The sequence below is a fragment of the Lissotriton helveticus genome, chromosome 3_1 (assembly GCF_964261635.1).
Source record: "Lissotriton helveticus chromosome 3_1, aLisHel1.1, whole genome shotgun sequence".
Lineage (NCBI taxonomy): Eukaryota > Metazoa > Chordata > Amphibia > Caudata > Salamandridae > Lissotriton > Lissotriton helveticus.
Window position 1 is genome coordinate 1,000,861,585 of NC_136061.1, and position 26,065 is coordinate 1,000,887,649.

Consider the following 26,065-nt stretch of genomic DNA (forward strand, 5'->3'; position numbering starts at 1 on the left):
TGTAGAGTCGTAGTGCAGAATATATGTTGTGGAAGGGGCAGGGGTTATGGCACTAGGCACGGGCCGGGCGCAGACGGGCCTGCCTTTGGGGCACAGCTTGCGCGCCCGCTGCGCGAAGCTGCCACTGCCGTCTTTCATGTGGCCCGTCCCCCCTCTAGCCCGGGAGTGAAACACACTGGGCGCTCCCTCCACATCAATCGGGTAAAACCCGTGGTGGACCGGGGATCGCGAGGCAGCAAAGGGCGTCAGAGAAGGAAGTGTGTGCAAAGCGCAAATAACGTAACAGGTACAGAACTAGCAGCAATATTTTTCTTTCCTCAGATTATTTAAAATACAGCGATTTTTAAAAGATTAAGAATACAGGCAGCAACATAAACGGAAAGGGAGCAGAGGTGAAAGTGCTCTTACCCCGCGCGTCCGCTGCGCGAAGCTGCCATTGCTGTCTTTTATGTGGCCCGTCCCCCCTCTAGCCCGGAAGTGAAACACACCTGGCGCTCCCTCCACATTAATCGGGTAAAACCCGTGGTGGACCGGGGAGCGCGAGGCAGCAAAGGGCATCAGAGAAGGAAGCGTGTGCAAAGCGCAAATAACGTAACAGGTACAGAACTAGCAGCAATATTTTTCTTTCCTCAGATTATTTAAAACACGGCGATTTTTAAAAGATTAAGAATACAGGCAGCAACATAAACGGAAAGGGAGCAGAGGTGAAAGTGCTCATTTGGCCAAATCCAGATTGGATTATGGGAATGTCCTCTTTCTGGGTGCTGACAAAGCCGTGATTCGTCGTCTGTAGATCATCCAAAACGAGACTGCCCACCTTTTCTTTCGGCTGCCGAGATTATCATCCATCTCTCCCCTGTTACAGACATTGTACTGGCTGAGAGTTGAGAAACGGATCAAGTTAAAGGCCCTGTGCTACATGTTCTGCACTAGACACGGTCTCGCTCCTTTCTACATCCAAGCTCTGGCGTCTCCATGTGTCCCCACCCTGAGCTGAGATCAGCTAACCTTGCTCTGTTTTCAGTGCCTAGGTTCCTCAGAGCTCGTCTTAAGGGTGGCTCCTTTTCCATGTTGGGCCCAAACTCTGGAACGCTCTGCCGCTCTCTTAGATCCTGTAACTCCTTGTTTCAGTTCCGTAAAAACCTAAAAATTACAGCAGCCCCGATTAAATCCTGCTTCTGTAGATCCTGCCATCTTGCTACTGTTGCACAATTGCGCTGGGAGACCCTTTGGGGTAGCTGCGCGCTCTACAAGCTCGTTAAATAATAAATAAATAATAATAACCACGCAAACATTTTCTTGGGCATTTTTCAACAGCCACTAACTGTAACAGCCCACAGTTAACGATTTTTATTTTCTGTTAAACGGTCTCTATTATTTGTCTGCTGGTTTTTTGCCCAAAATTATTTCAATTGTTATTATTTTGGAAAATTCAGCATTTTTTCCAATGTGCTTTTTTATTTAGATTGTGTATGTGGTTTCTCAAAGCTATATTCCATTTGGAAGGTTCACATTATAAATATAACTAAGTTTCCTAAATGAGCTGAAACTATCTAGGGACATTTAGGGTCCAATTTTGTCAGAAACATAATAGATATCTCGTCCGCCTAATTACAATTGCATTATATACTACGGCACTTAAAATAAGAATAAGAAGGACGGGATTTCCATCACATTCGCGAGACAGAGTACCCCTCTGCCAAACTCATAATCAGGCCCTTAGTTCTGCCTGGATAGGAGAATAATTTTCTGCAAGTGGAAAGGCATGAGCTTCAGAAGTACAGATGAATGAATAAGCAAACACTATGAACAGGCTAATTTATAGGGTAACATACGCAGTTCGAAGGTGGTAGATTGAACTTTTCAACAGGATAAACGAACACTTCTTAAGAAATTATGATTCGGCTCTTTATGAACCTTTAATGTATTGCTTCTGTATAATTCTTACATGGGGATTATGGTATTGGAAAGCATTTTATAACGAAAAAATAATGAAATGAAACATAAAACTAAACAGAGGGTGCACATCTCTGCAGATTGTATTATATGAAGAATATAACATGAACACGAAGCTATGATGGTAAGGGAAAAAGTTATCGAAAAAAAGACAGCACGATCTTAAGAGAATGTTAAAATGTTGCACAAGACCGGCGAGAACAGTGAATGTAAAATCTGTCACAATAACTGGATGTTAATTAAAAGCAAGGCTGTATATACATCCAGAAGACACCCAGCACACAAGTGCAGTACAGAAAGCCAAACATTAGAAGTTGATCAAAGGAGAAAAACAATCTCAACAGAAGCTCTAGAAACAGAGGAAGCGTTCAGATCAAAATGGTTTCCAAGATAAACTTTTATGGAATTCACAACCTTATAAAGAAACGACTATTTAGCAATTGCATCCATCTTTCACTTTCCAAATCCAAGACGCATTTAATTTTTTGTTTCGTTGTATAGCACACAAAACATTTCCTTTCATCCACTAAACTAATTCTTCCACAGCTCAATGGATAACTGTAGTAAACTTATTTTTCAATTCTAGGTCGGCTTTAAAAAACGCCTCTCCGCCAATCAGGCCTTAAACCCACAGCCCCCAATTTCATAGTACCCCAATCAGCGAAAAGTTCAACTCTATGAACCCTTACTGGATTGTGCAGCTGATTTTGAAGTGGTAGGGCGCTTTGAGAATAAAAAGATGAATTATTATTTCATTGTGGAAATGGGGCAACTATTTTGACCATAAACTTCAAATAAATGAGAATTCTGAATCTAGCACAGGATTAAAACAATAATGTGCTCTGACCTATTTAATAGCAACAATATACATGACCTAAACAACTACCTCCAAGAACATCCTTTAGAAGAATGGAAAAAATATTTCCACATACTCTTGAATGTCGACTATCTTTTTTGTAGTACACCCAACATATTGTGTACACTGTTAAAATCTACTGGAAAGCAAGGAAATGATAGTAGCAAAACAGGTGAAAGACAGAAGACAAACACTGACCAAGCCAATGGTTTATTTATTTAACTAAAGGTGTTTCCTGTATGCATATGTGTGGGTATTTGGGTAGCGCAAACCTAACCAGAGTCAACATAGTGCTATACACAGTTGGCAAGATTATTATCGTTTTCAGATTTGCAATTCTGAAGGTTGTGCAAATGTTCTTGTAAGGATAGAAAAGGCTAGTTTCTAGTTTTCCATTTCTTATACTTCAACAACAGTCTGAGTAGTCCTGGCTGTGAACCCAACATGATCCACCAGAGACGGAAAACCTATTGGTCAGGTAGGCAGGGAAGCTATTTGTTGTGGTCTTAAAGGTGATACAGCTGGTCTTGAAAATAATGGAGGCAATTTAAGCAGCAACTGGAGTTCCATCAGGTTAAAGATAATATGTAAGAGTTCCTTCAGAACCATGATGAAGTGTGCTGATGCATGTAGAAAGCATTTCGGAGCAGATGGTGTGGGAGGCTAAGGAGCAAGGTGTTGCTCCCATCCAGGTGCTACAACGAGAGGGCTTGGAAGGCACTTCTGCAGTCGCTTGCAGAGAGGAGCAGTTTTCCTCTCCAAACTACACGGGTCTTTTTAGTGATATGCTCCTTGTGCAAAATAAAGTTGAGAGTATTTGTGGAGAGGGCAAATGGCTGTTCGCTGTGGGCCTTGCTTTTGTGTTTCAAAGTTTATGTGGCTTTTTTGAGCGCACGCTTTGTTTATGTATGGCTAAATGAGTGGATCCATGTATGGTTGGAGTGCTGTAGAAGGGAGTTTAGCAGTATTACAGCAAAGTTTATTAATTAGTAAAGACATCCCTAAAAAACCTAACTCATCCCCACGATTCTGGTTCATCGCTTTATTTCTCAATCAACAAACCCATGCACTATGTGGCCACCTGTCAGATCACAAACCCTCTTATCTCCTAAAATGCTTTAAAGACTGGGAAATCATCAAGATCCCTATTTGATAGTTAGTTATGTGCTCAACATTCTGTTCCTCACTCCTAGAGGCAAGTGTCAGATGTAGAGGAAACCCATTAAAATGTGATGCTATATCCTGTGTAATGTAGTGGCATACCGACTGCATATAGCATAATCTTTCCATTAAATGAATAGTATTGCGTGTGAATGTGTGTGCCGCATGCTACTGAAGGTGTGTGAAGCTTGCTGATAAAAATCAGTAATAGCGCCATAAATGTGTAACAAGGTTGCTAAGAAACAGCTGTACTATCCTATTTGAAGTATAGCAACTCAGCTGTGAGTCCCTGTACTATACCAATATTATAGCATCCCAGTTTAGAAGCAGTGGAACGGACGCACTAAACATACAATAATCCTGCTGAGATGTTTTGAGAAGCTGTTGCACCAGCCACATAAAAGTCAGCGAACCTGCATTTTATGTCTTTGTACTGCACGAAGACTGTACTATGCATAAGCCACAAGTGGAGCAAACATTTATTATTGATTTATCAAGAATTTTTCTAAAGTCCTGCATATTACCTTTAGGTTACCAAGGAGCACTGTTAGAAAAGGAAATAAGTTCAATGAGTGGGCTCAACAGATTTGAGTTCAATCATTTAGGGGTAGCACCCATGTCCAATTAGGTCTAGCAGAATCCCTGTTGTGTGTCGACTACAGCTGAAGACAAGTGGAAAAGGTTCAGTGTCCAGGAGGTTCCTGAAGTTGTTGGGATCGGATTTAGGGCATTCCAGATACTCAGTTCCTTGCACACTTAGGGATCTGCCAGCCCCGGTGTTTCCTCCTTTTGAGGGGTTGTTGGTTGATCCAATGGAACAACATAAAGTGAATACCTTTGGATTGTAATGAAGTGCCTGCATTTTGTAGTCTGGATGGAGGCGAATTGTCTCTAGCTGAATTCAGGAAAATCTGAGATCCCCCTACTAGGTAAAGACTCATCTCTGGGGAGACAAGTGGTGGCCGCCAAAGCTGGGCAGCCCTCCTGTGCCAAAGGTAGTCGTAAAAAACCTTGGCATTCGGTTCGAAAACGCCCTTTCCTTTGAAGACCATGCCAAGTCCGTGGCAGGGACCTGCTTCAGCTTACTGCGTGGCCTCAAACCCATACTGGGTCGGTTTGACCCCCACACTCGCCAGCTAGGCGTCCAAGCTACAGTTGTAGCCAGGCTGGGCTGCTGTAATAGTCCGTTGCCTGGCTCAAATAAATCCATTCTCAATAGGCTACAGCACACCATGGACGCGGCAGCCCGAACACTGTTTGCCCTGCTTAGGTATAGTTCAGTCTCTGGTCTGCTGCGCCGCCTTCACTGGCTGCCTGTAGAGCAAAGAATTCAGTTCAAAGCACTATGCATTACACACAAAATTCTTGCAGACTTCGGTCCGGCGATTCTGAGCAACCTGTGCCACCCTTACATTCTGACCCGTGTTCTTCGCTCTGCCAACCTACATCTGATGCGCGTGCCACTGTTCCACAGATCCAGAGCAGGAGGACGCTCATTCAAGGTGCTTGATCCTACTCTTTGGTACTCTCGGCAACTTTCTATAAGAAACATTCCGAACCTCCTGTCCTTTAGAAGGGCAGTTAAGACCTGGCTTTTTCAATGATCAGTAGTACCTATCGCTTCCTCGCCTCTGGCAATTCGTGCAGGGACGTCCCTTTGCCGGGACAGCCATGCACTCTATAAATTTCATAACATAACATAACATAAAAAGCATATTCATTTACAATGCCAATAGCTGTGACTCTTGTCAATCGGAGACCTATTGCACTGCAAATAAAAAATGGCCGCCATTGTCCCAGGCTGCTGTGAAAGCAGGCATGGCGCGCTGAATGTTGCAGGAAAGCTTGTGGTGCCTGCAGCAAGGGAAACTCATTAAAGAAAAAACTGCTTACAGAATAAAAAAGCTGTATCGTGTAACAACCGAAGTAAAACGGCAGTCCTCATGGGAGGGTACAAAAGAAGACAAGGTGGTACTAAGTAGGGAGTAACAAACCTATTAACGAATCAGAAGCCAGCGTTTACGAAGGACAATGAAACAAGCCAATGAAAAATATGGGCAGAGAGTGGGTGGGGCTTATATTCCATATAGCATGCCCGCAGAGCAGCGCATGCGCTGCCCAAATACAACCTAAAAAGGCACTGTGTGCGAGCTCTGGCTGCGTTACAGCACTTTCTCTTTTTTTTTACATTTTCAACTATGATTTTTCCCTGTGATTACGGTACAGAAAAGTGGGTGTTTGCAGTATACACTGGCAGCAAAAAAGACCAAAGGGTGGGTTTCCCAAATCGAATAGATCTCCATTGACAAATGCTGCTTAACCCTATTCCTTTCTAGGGAAGACCTGGCTTGGCAGTTCACACTGGACTGTTCCCATGAGGCACAGGGTCAAGACTGATTTGCATATAGCTGTGTCTGAACTAGGGTGTTGAAGTGAGCTAAAGAACGATGAAGGATTCAACCCAGATTTGTGACTGGGGTGAGTGTCTGAAAAGTTTCAGTTCACCGTCCATCATCTCCTTGCGTTTGCTTAGCCATGCCTGGCAGGTGTCAAAGGGTTGATATCTCAGTCCAAACAATGCCCGCGCTGGACAGATTGGTAACTGCGTCCGTGTTACCATTGTCAAGGTGTTGCCAGGGTCCCTGGAATTATGCGGCAGGAGAGGGCCAAAATTATGTTGAAGGGTGGAGTATATTATGCAGCAAGAGAAGCTAAATTATGCTCTATAATGTGGCACTATTGTAATCGTTTTACTTCATTATTTCGTCATTTAGTAAATTGGTAACACTCTCTGAGCATTGGTCGCACTTCATTAGTATCAGTTTGTCAGCCAAATACATCAATAAGCAACATAAAGGTGATCAGTCCAGCTTTGGAAACGACCTCCCGCTACGGGGCAATGTTTGTCACATTTTTAGTAACTTTTGAACCATTTGATATAGAAGCAATTTTTGGGGGGGCGTGGGGGTTAAAGTCTGCAGCTTATGCAGCAGATAATGGATTATGTGGCAAGTACGGCAAATATATAATTCTTTGAAATCACAGCGGCCGCACAATAGCATAATTCCAGTGGCCCTGGGTATTACCATTGTCAAGGACACGCAAACATTGCTGAATGACTTTGCACCAAAGAGTCCTGGAGCTTCAGCCTATGCCATAACTCGTTAGCAGTGCCTAGTGTTAAACTACGGTTACATATGAATCCGTAATACCTGTAAACCTATCAAGGCTCTAAAGCTTTATTGGTATTGCTTTGCTTCTGTTGGTAGCTGCAGTGTGTAGCCATGAAGGGCATCCTACAAACCATCAGATAAATTGAATGATAAATAAGCACGTCACCTCCACCACCCAGACCATTCTCAAGGTGGGCAAAAATTGACTGTGATTGAACATCCTTGAGAGACATTCAACATGTCTGTTTGGCAGTCAAACCTGAAGTGAAGATCATGCTCCTGTGACAATATTCTGGGCTTATTGTTTACTTTATTGGGGCTAAAAACTAGTGTTCCCAAGGAAAACTGTATGGTCACAGCTTTGATTATTAAGTGAAATGCCTTAGTAATGGGTTGTATTGACTACTAAACACTCATTGTGTCTAATGGGTGAAAAAGTAGGGTAATGTTTGCAAATGTTTTTGGAGCGCTTCTGGGGGAAATTGCTTACATTATTAGGAACAGTAAGTTTTCAACCTAACAATGAGACTACAGGATGTTCATAGTGAATCTGTTTTTCCAAACGTTAATAGGTAGAACTGTTTGCAGAGGTATAGAAATTGGGTGGAGCGTCCTGTGAGCTCAGCAGTGTTTACATATCTTGTTTATGCGCCCCCGTTTGTTTACTGCAAACCCTTCGCAAAAATGAATTCTTGGCCTCTTTCCAGCCACTCGGAATCATTGGCGCCTTCGGGACTCTCTGCTCTGCATTAGGTCTTAAAAGTACTCCCATGTCCTGCTCCGACCTCGTTTCATCTCCTAAAACCATTAAAAGCGCAAATTACCAGGGCCTTGTTTTAGTGGTATGTACGTTGTATGATTCTAATATACGGCAGAGTATCGGTAGCCATTTAAATAATGCGCAGCGATGAGGGGTGTGTGGAGAAAGCAGGTAGATGGTTTTGTGGTGCCGAAGGGAGCGAATACATTATTGTGAAAAATAATCATTATCACTATTACTAATATATAGATTCACGCTCTACACTTTCAGTAATTACGGGAAACAGTCAGATTTTGGGGATACTGGAAGCACCAGTCTGTACTGCTAGTTAATAACCTACCTTCATCCTACACATGGGCTGAAGAGATATTGACCTAGCAGCTGTGAATGAAAGCATCAAATATCCCTCAGATGAAGACCTATTTTCTATTTTCATCCATATTTAAAAATACATAGGAAGAAAGAAAAAACAACACCAAAGCTTTCTTCTTCCACCAATAAAGGAATTTATGGCACAGCAGACGGCAGACCTCAAGACCCCTGCCACCAGATCGTGGAGAACGAATCATTGAAAGTCCCTTTATAGCCGCTCTAGTTCTCAACGCGAGAGCCTGGATGCGTGCTTTCGCTTTTAGTAGAACTGAAGTCAACCGTGTATCACCGGCAGGGCACACCACACAAAACAAGCATTGGAAATGCAATAGGTCTCGCATTAGGAAAGTTTGAGCTATTGGTCTTATAAATGACTTTTTTTATTTATGTGTTGTTTTTTAAAATAGCTAAGTTAATAGCTTTGTCATTTACAATGCCAATATTTATAACTTTCGCAAATGTGACACCTATAGCATTTGTAATGCAACATGTTTTGTATTTACGTGACTTAGATGTATTGATAATACAATTAACAATGGATTTTAATTTTTTTTAAATAATTAATATTTAAATAATGTATTTAATTTGTAATGTCAATAGCTTAAACTTTTGTAAATAACTTTCGTGAAGATTATGTTCAGTGTTTTTTATTGTGATGAAAATCCAAGAACAGAAGTGAAATATTAACATATTTTTGTGATTTGTAATAAAGCTTGAAAACAGCTTGAAACATTGAAAGAACATATTTGAACCAGTGATGCTGTGGTTGCGCTGAGTGATGCTGTGGTTGCGCTGAGTGATGCTGTGGTTGCGCTGAGTGAAGCTGGGTTGATGCCGAGTGATGATGTGGTGATGCTGAGTGGTGCTGAGTGGTACTGAATGATGCTAGGGTGATGCCGAGTGATGATGGTGAGTGATGCTGGGGTGATGCAGAGTGGTGCTGAGTGATGCTGGGGCGATGCAGAGTGATGCTGGGGCGATGCAGAGTGATGCTGGGGCGATGCAGAGTGATGCTGGGGCGATGCAGAGTGATGCTGGGGCGATGCAGAGTGATGCTGGGGCGATGCAGAGTGATGATGTGGCGATGCAGAGTGATGATGTGGCGATGCAGAGTGATGATGTGGCGATGCAGAGTGATGATGTGGCGATGCAGAGTGATGATGTGGCGATGCAGAGTGATGATGTGGCGATGCAGAGTGATGACGTGGCGATGCAGAGTGATGACGTGGCGATGCAGAGTGATGACGTGGCGATGCAGAGTGATGATGTGGCGATGCAGAGTGATGATGTGGCGATGCAGAGTGATGACGTGGTGATGCAGAGTGTAAAAAGAGGGAGAGGGTAAAAAGGGGGAGAGGGTAAAAAGGGGGAGAGGGTAAAAAGGGGGAGAGGGTAAAAAGGGGGAGAGAGAGGGGGAGAGAGGAGAGAGAGGGGGAGAGAGGAGAGAGAGGGGGAGAGAGGAGAGAGAGGGGGAGAGAGAGAGGGGGGAGAGGAGAGAGGGGGAGAGAGGGGAGAGACGATAGAGAGGGGGAGAGAGGAGAGAGAGGGGGAGAGAGGAGAGAGAGGGGGAGAGAGGAGAGAGAGGGGGAGAGAGAGGGGGAGAGAGGGGGAGAGAGGGGGAGAGAGGGGGAGAGAGGGGGAGAGAGGGGGAGAGAGGGGGAGAGAGGGGGAGAGAGGGGGAGAGAGGGGGAGAGAGGGGGAGAGAGGGGGAGAGAGGGGGAGAGAGGGGGAGAGAGGGGGAGAGAGGGGGACAGAGGGGGAGAGAGGGGGACAGAGGGGGAGAGAGGGGGAGAGAGGGGGAGAGAGGGGGAGAGAGGGGGAGAGAGGGGGAGAGAGGGGGAGAGAGGGGGAGAGAGGGAGAGAGAGGGGGAGAGAGAGGGAGAGAGAGGGAGGGAGAGAGAGAGGGAGAGAGAGGGAGAGAGAGGGAGAGAGAGGGAGAGAGGGGGAGAGAGGGGGAGAGAGGGGGAGAGAGGGGGAGAGAGTAGAGAGAGAGAGGGGGGAGACGGGGAGAGAGAGAGGGGGAGACGGGGAGAGAGAGAGGGGGAGACGGGGAGAGAGAGAGGGGGAGACGGGGAGAGAGAGAGGGGGAGACGGGGAGAGAGAGGGGGAGACGGGGAGAGAGAGAGGGGGAGACGGGGAGAGAGAGAGGGGGGAGACGGGGAGAGAGAGAGGGGGGAGACGGGGAGAGAGAGAGGGGGGAGACGGGGAGAGAGAGGGGGGGAGACGGGGAGAGAGAGGGGGGGAGACGGGGAGAGAGAGGGGGGAGACGGGGAGAGAGAGGGGGGAGACGGGGAGAGAGAGGGGGGAGACGGGGAGAGAGAGGGGGGAGACGGGGAGAGAGAGGGGGGAGACGGGGAGAGAGAGGGGGGGAGACGGGGAGAGAGAGGGGGGGAGACGGGGAGAGAGTGAAGTGATGGAAAGGGAGAGAGGGAGGGTAAGAAGAGAGGGGGAGGACGAGAGCGAAGGACGGAGGGGAGAGAGGGGAGGGAGGAGAGAGAGGAGAGCAAGCAGAGGGGGAGATGGGGAGGGGGAGAAAAGGGAGAGCAGGGGGAAGGTAAAGAGAGGGAGAGAGGAGAGAGAGGGGGAAAGAGAGAGAAGGAGAGGGTGAGAGGAGAGAGGAAAGTGAGGGAAAGGGAGAGAAGTAGACGGAGAGAGGGAGAGTGAGAGAGTGAGGGGAGATTGAGAGGCATTTGAAACGAGGGGCGACAGAAAATATTTATACCGGCGAACCTAAATGTAGCACAGCACTACGACATTTTTATTATATACAGAGGGGTACTTATTTTGTACCAATCACTGACCTATGTTAATGTAAGGGTTGTAGATGGTGGGTTGCGCATGCCTTGTTTTCATTTCCATTATAATGACAATAATCCTTTCTTTGACCCAGTGCTCAATCAACGTGGACTGTATTATAGTGAATACGAGGGGCTTAGATAAAGAAATAGGAGAGGCGAGGAGGAAGGGAAACTGGGGTAAGGAACAGCCGACGGAGGAGAACAAGACGGAGGGCATTGCTGTGAGGAGGGGGGAGGAGAAATGCGACACGGCAGGCAGGGGAGGGGGCGGAGCGGGGAGAGCGGCGATGAGGGTGTGAAGGTCTCACATGAGGGGGCATGGTATCTTAAGTCGTGTTGCTTTGGGAGGCAAGATTTAAAAAAAGCGCCATACTGAAAGAAAGGCGTGCGCCGCCTTGTTGAAAGTGAAAGGTGCTGAAAATAAACATATCCAGCGGCACTACTGCTGAAGCGCAAGTGCGGAGCTGGTTAAAAAACCATGAGTAATTGAAATTTAAGGGAGCCTGCTGTGGAGAAAAAAGCCTCGCCCGCCATTGTTTGTATCCGCTCTGCTTTGCTCAAACATGAAGCACGACGCCCAGGCGATGAGGAGTGCACGACCCCAGAGCCTAACCCTGCTTGGTGTACATTTAAGAACTCCGTTTGGTCTCTCATGAAGGGGCGTGGGATCTTAAGTTGCGTCGCTGCGGGAGGCAAGATAAAAAAACAAGTTAAACAAGTTTTAAGAGGAGACGCGGCCGTGAAACTGAAAGTACGGCCAACCGGCCGTGAATAATTAGGGGGTGAGAAATGCGCTGGGAGGGCTGCCTTTGATGTGGTAATGAGAGGCAGGCAGGCAGGCGGCTGGTGGCATTGTGCACGCGCTTTTTAGGGCTTGCGCTTGCGCAATGACCTAAAAAGCGAACTACAGCACGAGTCCACCTATTGAAAAAAACAAATATTTAATGGGAGAGCGCGGCATTGTGCACTTAAAAAAAAAAAGCCAATTGTTTATTAACCTCAATATGAGGGGCCACGCATTAAGAAAGGGGCGCAGCAGCATGGCCTGTTGTGCTGGTTAAAAAAACGAACCGAAACATGGGGTGGAAGGGACTATGCAGAGTTGGGCGGTGACATGAAATATGCCTTATAATGTGGGAATGCAAAAGCAACAGTTGATGGACAGAATGCAGAACAATGTCATACATTCACCCCAGTACAGAGATCTGGGCCTAAATCCAGTGTGTTTTGCTGTTCACCCTATGTGGGAAGGGTATGCCCAGACGTGGGTCCCGTGCTCACTAAGCCACTAGAGTCAAGCTATCCTGGCTGAAGACGGCTGATAGCCAGAAACCGGTCCTAGGATGGTTGATTCCGGTCCAGGAAAGACATGGCTTGGCAGTTCGGGCTGGACTGTTCCCATGAGGCACAGGGTCAAGACTGATTTGCATATGGCCATGTCTGAACTGGGGTGACTTGGTGAGCAAACTAACAATGGATTAAACCCAGATCTGTGACTGGGGGCGAATGTTTTGCCATTGTGCAACATTCCGTCCATCATCTTGTGTGTTTTTATAATGTGGGGAGGCACATGTAAGGGATAGTCAGGGTGCTTTACTGTTTCACTGTAGAAACACTCCATAATTCTCCTATGGAGACAGAGACCACATGGGGTAATTTCAGTTCTCTAGGGCCTACAAACTCTAGACACGCACCAAAGTACACTAAGTATTCTGCTGAGTCCAAAGCCATATCTGTACTGCGTATGGGTCATCAAGAAAAATCATATTCCTCTGACTCAGCTCAGAACCAGAGCCCAGCTGGGTGTGACCCTGCCAGGCTGTATTAATTACCTTCCTCACCAAGCTGTAGCTACAGAGGCCTAGCCCTTCACAACTTTGTTCCAGTGGCACAGTGAGCATGAGACCCACGTCTGGGCATAGCCTTGCCCCTTAGGGCAGTACATTCTGTACAAACAGTCAGTAAGAGTTGCACCAATAACTCCTATCTGTTCTTGACCCTACCCCATCTACCAACTGTTGTACGATAATCTTTTTGTTATATCATCTAAGGTGAGGTAATGAGGAAAGGGGCACTTTGTGACGTTTAGGACAGCCTGGATTGACAACCTGTAGGCAAAACTACTGTGCCCCAGATGACGATAAAGTCTCAAGAACCTGATTTGTTTATACTTGGAACAAAACAAATTTCATCAAGGCACTTCAAGAAGAGTATGTTCCCATTGACTCCTTCCAGCTTCAGCGCCACCTCTGAAGCATGCCTCAGACACCTACATTAAATATTTCTGAGGGGCAAAGAGAAATGATCACTGGCCTGCTCCTGAGACTCCTCTGACCCCTGCCCAGGCATCCCTGCACTGGGGTTGGAAGCCGAATGAGGCCAGTGCTCTGTATCTCACTGAAGGAAGTGGGTCACTAAGACACTAGCAAGGCAGTAAGATGAATGGTAGGGTTATCATATTTAAAGGAATGTTTCTCCTCCCCAGGACCAAAGGAAATTAACAGAAGAGTTCTAGAAAAGTCCTCTTCGTTTGAGAGGAACTGCTACAAAACAGCCCAATGAGACTGTCCCGTTAAAGTACCATACGACTGTAGTGAAGTGGGAAACTAGTTAACTAAAACTACCAACAATCAAACAAAAAACATTGTCAGTGAAGAAACTGGGGGAATCAGAAAAAGCGTACCATTTGTTGAGACTACAATTTATAAAAGAGTCGTAATAAGCAATTGGGGGTACTGTTGTGAGAAGTTGATACTACTTTACTGTGCAAAAATGTATTTGATTCAAGGTGTTAAATCCCTCAGACATTAGCAACCAAATACATTTGTTAAGAGTGAACCTTAACTGTTTAAAGGAGAAAAAAAAAAAAAGATTGGGCACATACAAAATCTGTTAAGTCTAACAAAAAATGAAAAGAAAGAAAAGACAAACTTCACCCGTTGAGAAATATCGAGACGGATCTGTCATTGTGCAAGCTGTTAGCTACGAGGAGCACACCTCAACAGAGCTGTCATTTAAAATGAAGGACCACTCTGGCTCGAGTTTCACCACTCTGGAGTGTGTTTCAAAATAGTTTCCGTTTATTCAAACGTACAGAACAGCAGCCTTCGTTGCGCTATACTTCGCATAACCACAGACAACCAGAGTGTTTTATGGGCAGATGATTCACTGTGGAAAAAAAACTGAAGGATCGACTTCGGTTTGGTGAAAGGAAGCGATCACTCGTTTAATAATGGAATATTTCAACCTCTAACGCCGTCCCTCATCGGAGCCCCAAACTGTCATCAGAAAAATCTTGCTACCTACGGATTATGTAAGAAACCACAGCGTGCGCCTTTAGTAGGTTAAATCAAAGTAAGAAACAAAACAATAATGACCCTCGGGCGAGTTACTGACACATTACCTGAACAAAACTATTAAGAGCAGTTGTTTATTTTCTGTTATTTGCTAAAGTTACTAAACGGCAGTCCAAACTCCTATTGGAGCACTGCAAAGACGGCCTCGGGCCAAGTGAGGCACATTATAAAGGGAAATGGGAAACACTCCATCCTAGAGACCTAATGAAACATAACTGACGCCTAGAATAAAAATCTGAGCACCTGAGTGCCTTCTGCAAAGTCTCCACATGGTTTAAGGAGGCTCTACGTGTTGCGTTGTGTTCAGGCCTGCTGTGTCACCTAAGTGTTGGACGTGGGAGCCCGGCCAAGGTTCTTGGCCAGGTTGGGGAGGTACGAGTGTGTGTTCTGTTTGTTTGCTGAGCCTAGCATAAGAGGAGCAGCTGATATTATGTGCAGACTGACACGAGTAAGAGCTTATGATGTGCAGACTGGCACTAGTAAGAGCTGACCTGGCAAATGGGAACTTGCAATGGTATAATGAGGCCTAGTATAGTGGGTCTAATATGTGGGAGGATTAAGGCTGGCATGCGACAGACCTTGCACTCCTCCTTCATTTGAGGAATACGTAGACAGTCTCGGAATTCAGAAAACAGTGTGCAACATTAAGCAAATTAATGTTGCAGGAAACATGGGCAAGTGAAAACGAATTGTTCTGAATTATACATTAGCCCACAAAAAAAGTGAGAAAAAGTGTGACCAAAAGTGAAAAAAAAAGCAATGAAACGTTGGTATGGAGAGCATGATCGCCAGACAAAATGTAAAATATGAAATGTAATTGCTTGAAATTAGGTTAATCCAAACAGCGTGTCAGAGAGAGAGAGAGAGAGAGAGAGAGAGAGAGAGAGAGAGAGAGAGAGAGAGAGAGGGAGAGAGAGAGAGAGAGAAAGAGAATTTTTAAAGAGATGTTATTATTGGTGCTTGAATCACACCCCACCACCAAGTGATCAAGGAGAGAGGACACTGAGACAAAGAGCAAAAGGCCTGGCTTTAATTTGCCAATTTATGTAAAAATATTGTACGTAAACCCAAGAAGTGTATAATTATGTTTCAAGTTTGTGAAACAGAAAGCCAGCTTTTTGATTACACATTAAGGACTTGATTACGAGTTTGGCGGACCGACCTTCCTGGCCTCTAGAAGACCGCACTGTTGGCGGTCTTCTGACCGCCCCATTATGAGCTGACCGCAGTGCCCATGAAATTGTAAATGTGTGTGCGTGTGACTGTGTAATGTCATCTGCAAAATAATTGTAAAAATGTAAATATAGAGCAGGAAATTGTGCTCTCTAGTACTGTCCCAATGCTATTCCTGGGCCTGCCTATCACATTGGTTTCTATCATTTCATTAAAGTATAAACAACATTCTATTCCAAAGACAGAAACTAATTTCTGGCACGCTACTATGGAATAACAAATATCAACAAAGCCTAGGTCTCACCTATGGGCTAGCTATTGGCTGTGGGTGGGTGGATGGGTGTCGATAACAGGAGGCAAAGGTGGGCAACAGGGCAGTTAAAAAATAATTGTGAAAATGTAAATATAGAGCAGGAAATTGTGCTCTCTAGTACTGTCCCAATGCTATTCCTGGGCCTGCCTATCACATTGGTTTCTATCATTTCATTAAAGTATAAACAACATTCTATTCCAAAGACAGAAACTAATTTCTGGCACGCCTTGGTCTGACCTATGGGCTAGCTATTGGCTCTGGGTGGGTGGATGGGTGTCGATAACAGGAGGCAAAGGTGGGCAACAGGACAGTTAGAAAAGAGCCATGAAGCACTGGTCACTTCATAGTGTATCTCTTTTTTTTGTTTTACTTCTGGGAGGGGAAAAGAAGCAGGGACGGGAGGAAGGGTGTTAGGTGGGGAGAAGAAACAGGAGGGAGGCAAAAAATAAAAAAGCACCATGACGCAGCCAGCGTTGGTCGGATCATAGTGCCTTAAAAAAATATTTGTGCCCGAATCACAGCGCGAGCAGCGTATGGCCAGCGGAGGGACTCCAATTAAATTCTGTGCTTGGTCCATGCACCACCTGAAGAAAAAGAAGTCATGAACGGCAACCACTACACAATTAAAAGGTAGCCAAGGTAGAGTGAAGACGGTGCAAACAAATGGAAAGTAATGAGCTGATTCCAAGCCCATTATAGCATATAAAAGTTTCCCAAGTGAGAGCACATGCTCATACAGGAGAGACCTAAAAGTCACCCCCTCTGTGTCTTGGCGCCAAGTCTACGTTACATCAAATGCCAGAAATAAAGATAAATAGTTTCAAACAAAATTTGGGTTGGATCAAGAGAGGAGTAGGGTTCGACCAATTCTCTCCTCAAGTACTGTACAAACAAAGTAAACTACAGACTGGCTATTGAAATCATTCAGGTGCCTGTAAACGTGTGTTTTATTTAAAAAACAGTCAACTCAATATGTTTCGACTGGAAGTAAAGAGATGCATGTGGATACGTAGTGAACATATGCATTTACCTACCTGTGGCATGACCACCTATATAATGCATTTTATTTCACCATTATTGATACGATGGAAGTTTGATAATGTATACATGCTAATGTTTTTTATAATACTATAACTGCGCCTACAATTGGGATCAACCATAAACACAAGTCAAAAAATCTGCTTTTTTGAAAATCTAACCATAGAAAGGATGAAATGACAAACTTCTGTGGCTTAAAATTGTAAAAAGAAGTGAAACAAAACATGGTACTACAGTGCAAAAGGACAGTACTCACTGATATTACACTAGGAAACATTTCTTTTTAAATTGGTGAGTGTGAAATCTAAAACATTTCATCAATATTAAATTAATTCAGTTTTATAAGAAAACCTAAGTAGACGACTGACCAGGAAAAGGAACTGTGGGAAGATTGTTGTAACTAAAAGTGCATTACATTTTTAACTAGAAGTGTACTACGTAAAGAATTACGATTATTTTAGATAAAGAAAGAACTACTAGCATAAAACACTTTAAAAAAACGACAGTGCCCTTATGGCCAGTTCTTTCAACATGTGCACCGTATCATAATTTGATGGTTGAAATATGTGAGTTTCAGGAAGACCTTAAGAAAACACAATTTGCCCTCTGAAAATTCACTGCAGCTAAACCCTAGTACTCAACATATTACTGGTCTTCAATTAAAAGTGTTACGAAACAAATGTTAGCTCAACAACAATGGGTCCTGTTCTGCCATAACGAGTACGTATGTTTGCAGCAATGGTATAGTGAAAACCTAGCTGAAAGGCTGGAGAATGAATAAGGGCTGGTCAAAGGCAAATGCACAGTCAATGAGAGATTGTAGAGTTAGCTGGGTCCTGACAAGGAGAGTGGACTTTTGCTTAATTGTGATATAGTGTTCTTAAAAGGGGTTATGTCATCCGAGGTTTCCTAATTTGGAGCAAGTTTGGGGTGATCCTGTTGAATAATGGGTTGTCGTTCTAGATTATGAATGCCTAGTCGAAGATAGTATGCACCCATGTTTTTTCATTTTTGTACACCTCGCATCCAGTCTAATGGTGTCCAGACTAGAGATGTGCTGAGAGACATCAGTGGCGTTGAGCTTATCAGTCAGACAGTTAACCCCAGACAGTTAACCCCTGCGACGCTCATGACGAGCTCAGCTCGTCATGAGGTGTACCTCTGGTACACTCATGACAAGGTGAGCTCGTCATGTAAAGTGGGTTTTTGAATTTTCCATCGCACAGCGGGAAAATGCACCGCATGGATGCGGTTAAGAGTGGCACTTATGAAGCTTTTCTAACTAAGCAGCTGATTTTGAAGATGGTATAGGCTAGCAAAGGGAGCCTCTTGCGTTCCATCAGGACAAGGGTGATGTGGGTATTTTTTCTGGGCCATGATGAAGTGTGAAGGATGACCTTAAGGGGGCAGCCTTGGGAGACTGTGGAACATAGCATCACCAATGTCCGTCTACAAGAGCACAAGGGCTTGAACAGCAGTTCTGAAGTCACTTCATGCAGGGACCGGTTTTACTTTCTTTAGAGAACCTGGCCATCTTGTTTTTTGTGTCATTAAGCAATGTTTGTGCTAGTTCTTGCTTGCAATAAATAGTAGGGATTCTGTATTAGTTGGGCTGAGCTTCAAGTACGTGCGGTACATCCAGGTCTAGGTGAGGAGCAGAAGTATTTCAGCCATTGGATGCCTGGGCGAAGGAGTTTCAAGTAGAGTTGTGCATCATTTGTAGGTTCATACATTTTTATGGCATTAATAGCAAGTAGAATCCCAAGGGCCTCCTTGTAGAAATTAAAGGCTACTGGGACAGAATGGAACCCTGGGGGACTCTGAGTTATCTTTTAACTGAATGAGAATGGAAAAGGGTTTAGAATGTGGAATGGTGTTAAGGTGGTGGAAGGTAATATGCAGTTGGAATGTGGACGGTTGATGGTTAACGTTGAAGCCATGTGGATCTATTCCTGTATTACTGGTGTTGCCCTTGTTCTGCAGATTTACTTCAATATGTTTTCCTTGGCTAACCACCTGTGTGAGAAGTTCTCTTGTAGAGGTGCATCTCAATAGTGGAAAAGAGGATAGGATATTAGCAGAGAGCAGAATAGGCATCACAGGCACCTTAGCACAGTAGCAAAGGTGCACAGAAATTCCACCGGGCTCAACAGTACAGCAGTTAAGGATATATGGGACCAGGATGGAGGTATAGATTGTTATGGTAACGCCAACCACTGTGCTGACCGTTTGGCGAGAATCAAAGGTTTGGAATGCTGCCATTGTGGACAATAAATCAAGTATACAAGAAGGTGCTTCAATCGCACAACTAAGCCATGTCTTCAGCAGGCATACTTAGCAACAAGTGCAATAACACAAAATGTTGCCACATAAATCCGGAACCACTACACCACAAGAAGTACTGTATACACTGTTGGTGCCACAATGACTGTGAACCCAAAGCTTGTTAGTGCAAATCATTTTCTTGCAGGATAATTATTATTGCAGTTGATCGTTATAGGGTCAATTGGAACGCTAGGAAAATATTTATATGGTTAAGGAAAAAATGAAGTTTAATCATCATATTTTGTGGTTTTCTATCAAATTCTCAACAGTGACTACTTTATTTGTATTGATTTTTTATGCACCTTTTCTTCCCTGATGATATGCACATCTTATTCTCTTTGCCAGCAGACATATGCCAGCAACAGTCCAAAATCTCAACTGTCTTATGGCTATCAGGCACTGGATGACTCTTCACTCTCTAATAATGAACTCTTCATAAACTGAAGTTCTCTTCTTTACCACCTCCTCTGCACCGAACCTACTCTCATGTTCTCCCGGCAGCCCCTCCAACTACAGGAACTTTAGGAGTATTATTAAACTGCAAGATAAAAGATGATACTGGAGTAATCGATATTGTTAGGCTCTGGCCCTTTTGACAGATTTATCCCCAAACTTTTTGCCTCCTATTTTGCTGACCCAGTTTTCATTGGGCTATAGGATTCCAGGCCCTTTACCACTGCTGATCAGTCCTAAAGTGCATATGCTCTCTGTATAAATTGTGATATGCTTGGGTATCCATGATTGGCGTATTTGATTTACTTTTAAGTCCCTAATAAAGTGCACGGTGTGTGCCAGGGCATGTAAATCAAATGCTACTAGTGGGATTTTAGCACTGGTTGTGCCACCCACACGAGTAGCCCTGTAAATGCATCTCAGACCAGCCACCACAGTGTCTGTGCACGCAGTTGTAAAATGCCATGTTGTCCTGGCAAGTGCGGTCAATGGCCAGGCCCAAACCTTCCCATTTCTTATGTGTGAGGCACCCCTAAGATAGGCCCATGGTACTCCCATGGGCAGGGTTCGGTGTATGTGAAAGGTAGGACATGTACTGGTGTGTGAGACATGTCCTGATAGTGAAATACTGTGTATATCATGTTTCACTATTGAAAGGCTGTCTGTCCCATAGGCTATCAATAGGAGCTGCACTGTAACATTTTACATGTGTAACGTTCCATTGGGACAAGGTAGAACATCGAGTTTAGGCTCTCTGAACAAAGAATCTATTAATGCACCTTTTTGGGGCATTTTATTACTTTACCATCCTGTGTGCCTCTGACTGTGTGTATTCAGTATCTGGTGATGGAGTGAAAGGAGCTGGGGATGTGCATTCACTATAGACTGTCACAAGGGTTGAGATGTTTCCTGCCTTGCCTGCGTGACTCATCGCTGGGCTGAATAGACCTGGTCTGCATTTAGAATGGTGGTAGGTGTTTCGCTTGCACCTGAATATGCTGTGTCTCTTTTTCACAATGCTGTCTCTGCCCCTGTGGTCAAGCTGCACCAAGGAGGACATGACTGGTTTGGACGGGGTTCAGAGACCCTCGCCACAAAGAGAACAATGACAAAATGGGATATACATTTTGGACCCTAAACCCCAGGACTTTAGATTACTTCCAGGAACAAGAGGACCCTGTCAAGAAGAGCGGAAGGACTGTGTGAAAAGCGCTGCCTTTTCTGAGAGGGGTTGGCCTGCAGTTGCTTTTTCTGTATGTGGTGGAGGAAAAGGACTGACTCTTTTTGCCATGCTGTGGTATTCTGCTTGGGAAGTAAATCTCCAAGGGCTTGTGTGTGCTGACCTCCTGTTTCAGAAGCCCAAGGAACATCAAAGTCTTCCTATCCTTATGGTTTGCATTTATTTGGACCTCCCCTGAGCTTTGCTTTTATTGACAGCTCCACGGTGCTGTCCTTGTTTGGGAGCTTTCCTTGTATGGAAACCTCCAGTGTGTCACTCCCAGGAAGTGGCTGTAATCATCACCACCGGTAAACCTGTGTGCCAGAAGCTGGGCTGAACACCCATGACCAGAGAAACAGGCCCAAGGGCAGACAAGATTTCATAGAGGAGCCAGCGCTAAGAAAGCCCTCAAGCGTTGCCAGGCAACCAACATGACCGCCCAGAGTCCCAGCCATCGCTCAGCAACCACAAGGGAGAGACGACGTAGATGCAGCGCCATCAGTGGGCCGTCCAACAAAGCAGCCGGCAACACCAAGAGGTTCCACGGTGCGAGGTGGTGCAGGGCGCTCCCAGCTCATAAGGAAAGGAGCCCCACCTGCTTTGCGCCAGACACACAGGACCGGAATGCCGACGTACCGCTGGTCGGAGAAATGCCTCGCACCTCCCACCTGTGAAGCCAAGAGGAGCTCCCCAAGCAGTAAGGGCATTTTTGTTGGGGGCCTGGTTTTGCTTTAGCCGCATTTAAGGTGAACAACGGGCCGGCGGCCCGATCAGCCGCCTCCGTGCCTGACACTGGGATGATGCGCTCAGGGTCGCTAGCACCGAGGTGCTAAACACAACATGATGACCCTGGCATTTTCCTCCACTGCCATTTGTGTTTAACCCATTGTGATCTATGCCTGTTGCTTGCTTTCTCTGAAACCAGTATAACGCGTTTCCTTGTGAACAGATCAATATGTATTGTGCAGAGGAGATGATCTAAGATAGAAACAGCTGAGAAGTGTGTATTGCAATGCTCTAACTGTTACTCTTATGACAATTGCCTAGTTGGCAAACTGATTTTGATTTAAGTGATGGTGGTCCAAAGTGTTTTGCCTATAATACAGAGGATATTTGTATATAACCTTGGGTAGAGTCTCTTTTGTGGTGTGCCTAGTGTGTCACTGGTGTGAGTATGTTGCACAAACGCTTTACACATTGCCTCTGGGATAAGCATGACTGCTCTGCCAAGCTACCAAGGCGGTGAGCAAGGGGTTATCTTGTGTGTGTAACTCCCTTATCCTGACTAGAGTGGTGGGTTCTGCCTGGCTTAGGTGAATACCCTAGCCAACCAGAAACACCATTTCTAACAGATATCATCTGATACCATAAGAAAAATCAGCCAACATCTTCTCTTCAAAGCTGGAAAACCCATAATTAATACATTCGTTTTCAGGAAGCTGGAGACTGCTATGGCCTGCTGATGGGTCTATCCAAACATGCATCTGATCCCTGGAATAAAATGATTCATATTGCCACAAGGGCACTCTTTCACCTGCCCAGAAGGCTTTGTAACTAGACACAGACACCGGCCAGAGAAGTTATTAGCCAAGCACATGATAGTTCACAAAATATACACTCTGGTACACAACACCATTCATGGCTCTCCTCCTGCCTACCTTTCTCAACTGAAATTACATCACACATAACTACTTAATCCCTGCGGTCTATTAACCAGTGCCTCCTCACTGTGCAAAGGCCCAATGCACTCATTCAGGTTTCTGTTCCTTCCAGTTTCTTCTGTGGAAATCTCTCCCATTCCACATCAGGGCTACTCCGCCCCATAAGAAAATGTAAACAATTGAAACATTTTTAAAACTAACTTCTTCTCTATATCTAAAATAAAACCAGCACTAGCCCAACAACTTACATGTAAATATGTCTATAATATACATATTTGTAATTGCTGGTATGATTCTTCGCATGTAAATACTTGCAATATCGTAATCAGGGTTAGAGATACCAGACAATGTCGCTACTAAATTAAAAGGACCACTAGGAATTGTGTTTCTGCAGCTGTGTTATTTTCCGCATTATTTTGGATTTACTGCATTTGTAAATTAATTTGTCATCTGTTGACAGTGCTTAAGTTGTAAAAGAAAGCTTACTGGTGTCCTAAGTTCTGCTCAGTAGTCTGCGGCAGATGCAATTATATGTACCGCCGCAAACACCAAGGCTGGGAGTCTTAATTCGCCCTCATGCTTCTTTAATGCACTACCAGACACTCCATGCCCCTGTATCTCACTCTTACAGATTCCTGCTTTATTCCTCTGGGACCGTTTGCCTTCTTTTTCTTCCTCCATCTTTATGATCTGTGTGTTTTCCCTCTCTTGCACTTGTAGATATCTGATGCAGAAAAATAAGTGCCAGTCCCTAAAAATAAGTGCTGGTGGCCCTCACCTGCTCAAAGCAAACTGTCTATTGCATAATATGCAGATTTGAAAAAGTGTTTCACAAATGGACCAAACCTTAGTCAAAACGTGATTCCTGCGCAGTGGCAGGCCCTTTGCAATATTGTCATTGGTCATATTGCAATAGCTTATTGCTTTATATGGGTGTTAAATTAGTACTCATATGGGGACATATATTCCTAGCCAGTATTACCATGAGTGAAAATGACAAAACAAAGTAATACTATAACAGAATGTCCTGCATTACACCGCCAAATATGCCTTTTCTTGACAAATAATTTAGTCTGCACAATGGAGTCCTCCCATGCCGCATAATTCTAGTGGCCCTGCATTTTATGTAAAAACAATCTTTGTGCTGTTCATCCATTTGTAACTGACTTAATGCAATGATTAATAACTATATATGCAGCGCTTTCTTAGAAGGTTCTCTATAGACAGACCATATATCTGTAAAGCATTTCTAACAAATTGTAAAAAGTTATATAAAGACTATGGGGCTTCCACATGCAAGGAAAATGACTACGTGAATATGATGTCGACATAAATCTCTGTTAACTGACCTTTCATGATGAATGGTTGCTTAAATCTTATATACATTTTTTGTGTGCACGTTTATATAAATTCAATTGACACTCGCTACGCAATTGCCTATAATAGGTGGTTCCTCAAACGTTATCTGCGACCCCTTGTGGCCCGCCCCACTTAAAAATAACTACTTAGTAACGTCAAGAATCAGTAGATTAGGGCAGACGGGTCCAAAAGTAAAACGCCTTGTTGTATTGTGCGCGAGTCAGCGCGAGGGCATGTTGATGCGAGGTTTTCCTCGGTTGTTCATCACATGGACTCGCGCCGACTCGTGCCATTGTTTTCATTCAGTTTGGCCTCGAGTGATATTATTGTTTAATTGTACATCACTCGAGACCATCTTCAGTTGCTTACTGTTACACTGCATCTCCTAACTGTATTGTGAGTTACTGGCTATGCTTGGTCTGCTGCTGGAGCTGTATGCAGGGAGTGCTTCATTTCTTGGAATAAACTTAATTCCTCACCTTCAATTTGTTGGTATTTACACAACAAACTTGGCGACGAGCGAGGAGCACTGAACCTGTTCTTTAAGGAGGCATTTCCTGTACATTTTTATACTTATTTACGAATTTTTTCATTTTTCCGACTTCTGGAAAAAAAAATAAAGAAAAGCATTCTAAAGCATTCTTTCATGCTTCAACTTACTTTGGATGCAGTTCACAGTCTTCCGAAGAGCAGATTTGACGAGCGACTTGAGGAACAGAGTTTCCATCGTAAAAGCCGACTTTGTTTCGCTTGCGTGTGAAGGTGCGCGCCTCATTTCTTTAATCGCGCTGGATAATCCTTCCTACACGCGTATTGGCTGCTCACTAAAGGAAACTACGCTGAGGCTGATTGGCTAAAACGGAGGTCATTTCTGCATTTCCTGTAGAAATTAAAGACGCCGCTTGCTATTGGGTTACCATCCTTGACACAACTGACAAGGTGACTTCGTTTTCACCACTTTATTTAAAACGAAGACATCTATTCGATTAACTGAGCATAAAAACGTCAAGGACACAGCAACAAACGAATGGTGAAATTACTTAAAGGGCAGAGAAGCAGTTAGATGGTGATATATGAACACAAGAAAATTTTCTTAAATAATTTTTTCTGTTATCCTATGTGACTGTTTTTTTTCTTCTCTGCAACTCTTTTTGGATTTAAAAAAAAAAGGGGACTATTCTATTATTATTTTGCCATTAACAAATTATTATCTCTGTTACAATGTGTGCTCAAGGTTATACACTTGCACCCCCACAAAGTTATTGGTCAGCTAGTAGTTCTCCTTGTATGCCATGGATTGAATGGAAAGCCTATTTCTTAAACTATATTGAGACTTTAGATGCAAGTGGAAAAATGAAAGCTCCTGAAAAAAAAGGTATTTTTTTACACAGTTTAGGACCAGAAGGATTAAGAGCCTTCAATCAACTTCCTATATCACAAGCAAGTGGTGACATGAATGTATTTGACAAGGCAGTATATGATTTTGATAAGTATTGTTCTCCCAAAGTGTGTATAGGAATTTCAAGGTTCAAGTTTTTTCAGAGAAAACAATTGAGTGAAGAGACTGTGGATAACTTTGTTTCTTCTCTAAAAACTTTAGCTTTAGATTGTAAATTTGGTAATCTACAAGAAGATTTTATTAGGGACCAAGTAGTCATGCACTCTAAAAATGAAACTATACAGGAGAGACTTTGGATTAATGGTGATGAGAATTTAGACTTTGTATTGTCTATTGTCAGAAAAGCTGAACTTTCCTGTAGAAGTGCACTACAGGTTAAAGGGAAGGAAACTTCCGTGAGTAAGAATATGGTTGCCAAAATCAATCAAAAGTATGACAGTAATAATAGGGATATTTGTTCTTATTCTAGTGTTTACATGAGCCCAGCAACTTCTCATTCACTTATGGAGACATCACTTCATCTCTAGGATCATGCTTCCCATGCATGCCTCCCAGTCATGCTGCCCTTGCCTTTCTCACTCCCTATGAAGCTGCCCACCTGTTTCTTGCACGCATCTCAGCGCATACTTCCCTATCACCCCATACACCATACTAAGTATATCAACACTTTGCTCTCTCTCTCAGCGCGAGTGT

The 26,065-nt window shown here is 44.1% G+C and overlaps 1 protein-coding gene across 1 annotated transcript in view; it reads right to left on the bottom strand.

The window, feature by feature from the left end:
- AGPS (alkylglycerone phosphate synthase) overlaps positions 1-26,065 on the bottom strand; it is a 732,223-nt gene that overhangs the window by 705,455 nt on the left and 703 nt on the right. The gene's annotated exons all lie outside the window — the stretch shown is intronic.